At 41.7% G+C, this 4,226-nt stretch overlaps 1 long non-coding RNA gene across 1 annotated transcript; it reads left to right on the forward strand.

Annotated features, from left to right (window-relative positions):
- Positions 1-1,164: 1,164 nt before the first annotated feature.
- Positions 1,165-1,886, forward strand: LOC142384578 (uncharacterized). The gene is made up of 3 exons (XR_012770071.1): positions 1,165-1,256; positions 1,367-1,485; positions 1,593-1,886. It is a non-coding gene; the product is annotated as an uncharacterized LOC142384578 (long non-coding RNA).
- The last annotated feature ends 2,340 nt before the right edge of the window (positions 1,887-4,226 follow it).

Genomic DNA, 4,226 nt, shown 5'->3' on the forward strand with positions numbered 1-4,226 from the left:
TGGTGTCAGCAGAAAGACTTTTCTTAGAAAACTGTACAGTGGTGCCTCTGTCTCCATTCCACCAGACAATCTTGGATGAGCTTGACAGACATGCAATGTCTGGATGCAACTGGATATCAGCAGACTCTGTACGTTATCTGACCTAGCCTTTTTGGATTTTCTCTCCCAAACTCCATTTTTGAAATAGCGCCTTCTGTGGTCATAATACTGTGAATGAGAGAGTTCATAGTTGCAATGTTCACAGAAGCGCCGAGGTCTTTCCTTCAGTCTTGGGACTTCCATCTTTCAACAAACAAGAGTTTCACAGGCACACCTTTTTTATATCATAGACGCGAGCCAGGGCGAGCTTGTCTCGCGAGTCCTTCCGTATAACAATAACCTCGCATGTGATTGGAGGAGCCCGACGAGCTCTCTACTCCTCGTCCAATCACGTGAGAGGTCATGGCCACGGCTACTTGCACGACTAGAATATAAACAAACATTATCGTACCTAGCTAGTTCTCAGACCTTCATCTCCAGTTCCTGTGGTTTTGCTGCCTTGTCTACACGCTAGTAAGGATTTTTGCTACAATGGCTGGACGGCGTCTAGCATTTAGCTCTCTCGCCTCAACTCCTCTGGTTGAACGCGACCAACTTTCAGCCAGTCCAACAAGAAACTGTTGGTTGCCATCAGCGGACTGTCTCGTCAGTTGAGTCTGATTGGTACTGGCATGAACGAGCACTTCAGTGCCGTTAACTCCAGGTTGCTGTCCATTGAGGATCGGTTGGTTTCTCTGGAGTCTAAAAACTGTGCGGGAGAGGCTAACTCCAAGAAAAGAAGACGGGTGCACAATCCTAAAATTGCGGTAAGAATATGTTTGATGACTGCTAGCTAAGCTAAACGTACTATAAAACCACGCCTTTGTTGGTAGCCCAAGCTAAAAGTAGCCTAGTAGCCTTGCAAAAGAACAACAGAAGCAGTGTAAGTTTCTTTATTAAAGTGTATTTTTTGTCTTGTAATTTACAGGAAGCCGTACGCCGCCTTCACAACTCGGAGACCAATACTAGGCGCTACGATCCGGAGCAAGGGTAAGATTTAAATAATATGCTTTCATTCTTCTGTATAAGGAAATGGACACGTTAATAGATACCGATCTTAACTGTATGATTTGTGTTCACAGGCAAAACTCTCCTCACAACGAGGCCGTCACCTCTTTTTTGCTAGGAGCTATGTCTGCAAGTCCAGATTTACACGATGCTGATAATGACGAAATTGTGTGCGAGTAACTTTTTTTTTTTTTTTTTACTGGTTCTCCTTCCTTGCTTGATGTTACTGTGACTTACGTTTGATTTTTATTAATTCCACTCTCATTTAATTGTTTTCCAGCGGCCTGTAAGACGTACTTTAAAAGCATACGCCGGAATTTCCGATATAACCAGCCAGGACTTGCAGAGCAGGCGGAAGCTGCGAAGATTTCAGCTTGGAGTAGGTCGAGAAGAAAGAGGGTAAGACTTTTTTGTTGACTATTTTTCAGATGCATTGATAGATGTGTTGTGTCCATACGCAGTGCATAGCACAGTGCTGATTGCCTTTATTGATTTGTTTTTTACAGCTGTTGGAAGCGAGACAGAGTGTGCTAGTAGCGGCCGAGGAGGAACTCTGGAAGTCCGCTACAGTCGACCTGATGTCCGACGAGGAAGACTGTACTGTTGGCGGGGTGTCTGGATGGATAGTTCGTTCTCCCTCCTTCCGTAGCCAGGACCTCTCCGAACTCTGTACTACGTTGCAGTCGCGATTGGAGGGGACTCCGAAGTACAGAGCGACCCACCACACGGCCAGCCCTCGCACAGAACGCCGCCAGTCACCTACTGCTCCGAGGCTGCAGAGCCGCAGTTCACACAGTTGTAGCCAGGATTTTGGGCTCTTTGTCAGCTACCCATACATGTTGTGTGGGTAGATCTCCTGTGTGTGTGTTTTTAAAAAAAAAATAAAGCTCTTTCTTTGCATAAACGTGTTTCTGGTAAAAGTTCCTTGCCTCAATAAATTCAATCATGTTGTATAGTAGCCTACATAAGAGAACAATGATATACAGCATAATAGCATAGCATATAAATTAAATAATAAATATATGATTATAATAATAAATATAATTTATTATTGGGGTTTACATTTATGAGCCTGCCTACTGGTAGCTCTGCCAACCAATTACGAGTGATTTTACTTGTTTGAAAAGTAGTGGCCAGGCGCGCAGTTTCTGCATTCATATGCTAATTAGAGCCGCGAGCATGGTACGTTTCCGACAATTTGTGGCACAGACAAACGCCACGTTCGCAGGCTGTAAATTGTCGTTAACTGCCGAAAATTAGGGAGATTTTCGGGCGTTTACGGGGACGAAAATCCTACTTTTCATGCAGTGCTAGATGCAGGCAGGCTTCTGCAGTAGTTCTGGACATACTGTGTCTGTCTTTTTATCTTTTCTTTCAAGTGAGCTTAAAAAAACAACAACTCTGATTTCTAAACGGTTTTAACTATTTAGGAATATTGGTCACATGCTCTTTTAATGCACTTTTGAAACTTTGGCCAGCTACTGGACAGATGTAAGGAAGATTTGATGAGGTGGTCCGTTCTCCCCTTATCTCTGGCAGGCAGGATCAATTTAATCAAGATGACTGTACTTCCCCGTTTTCTCTATTTACTTTTGAACATTCACATATTTATTAAGAAATTATTTTTCAATAGCCTGGACAAATAATTCTATCTTTTGTGTGGGGTAATAAGGGTCATCGCATCAGAAAAGCCTTCCTACAGAGACTGAAAAAATTAGGAGGACTGGCCCTCCCTAACTTCCTTCACTATTGCTGTCACAGCTTGAGCTCAAACCATCAGGAATTAGAAACTCCAATGCAGACCGGAAGGAATACAAGGTAAGAAACAGAGGGATACAGGTCGTTTAGGCCGCAGTCGTTTAGGCCCCCCTGCAGTCGTTTAGGCCAGGCTACCTGAGCAGCTGAAATCTTTATTATTGTACATTCGTTATTATAAGATATAAGTCAGCTCTACTGGTCTGTCTGGGTAGGCTACATATCTATGGTAAATTATTTAATAACCAACTTTAGTGTGGAAACGTTTTTTTTATTTAATAAATGGTGATTTACAAATTCATAAAATTGTGGAAATAATCATCCGCATTGCCACATTTGTTGGACAATAATGCTGTAATTATTTAGAAGCCCGTTAGATTTGCGCGGTTTGTGAGAATTAAAATAGTGATTTATAAGATAAGCATGCATTGTCATCGAAAGGGTGACTGATCTGAAACACCACATTCGTTGGACAATAATTATTAATACCTAATAATTTGTTATTCAGAAGCCAGTTTGATTCGTGGTTTGTGAGAATATTTTTGGAATCCTGATCACATCATTTCCGCAGTAGCTGGGGCGTGTACAATTGCTTCCCTGGTTTATCTATTTTTAGAGAGAGCGCGCGAAAATGTACAGATGGCTGGTTGGCATGTGTGTCATTGATCTGCGCGGATAGTAATTGCTCTGCATACAGAGCTGCAAGTGGCTTTGATGGGTTAACATTCCATACCCTCGCCTTGTTCACAGCTGGCACATTTAAATGGTCTACGCCAGCACTAATCGCCCGGCATACCAACACCTACCTCTAGTCAGGTGAGAGTGGTTTCGATGGCTTGGATGGCTAGACTATATATGAACACATGTTCACTAAATATTGGCCATGTTTATTTTGCAGTTATTCATAGGATATAAACATTAAACATTAAAACACACACAAGCGCACGAAAGACGCTTAAGAGAACTGCGAGTTGCTTGGAAATTGGAAGAGATGCAAAACTGCCAACAAAATAAACCACATGCACACATTTGTTGGACAATAATGCTGTAGCCTAATCATTTAGAAGCCCGTTTGGCGGTTTGTGAGAATTAAAATTGTGATTTAGGCTATAAGATAAGCATCCGCATTGCCATCAAAAGGGTGACTGATCTGAAACCACCACATTCGTTGGACAATAGGCCTAATTATTAATAATAATTCGTTATTTAGAAGCCCGTTTGCGACATGGGACGTGGTTGATACACGTGAACACAAATTCACTAAATATGTGTTTATTTTACAGTTATTTGTAGGCCTATATATTCTGCTTAAATTGTATTTTATTTGAAATATTACTGTCATACAATTATGTTTGGACGAATAGTAAATTGTTGTTTAGGTTGAC

The sequence above is a fragment of the Odontesthes bonariensis genome, chromosome 7, assembly GCF_027942865.1.
Source record: "Odontesthes bonariensis isolate fOdoBon6 chromosome 7, fOdoBon6.hap1, whole genome shotgun sequence".
NCBI classification, from domain to species: Eukaryota; Metazoa; Chordata; class Actinopteri; order Atheriniformes; family Atherinopsidae; genus Odontesthes; species Odontesthes bonariensis.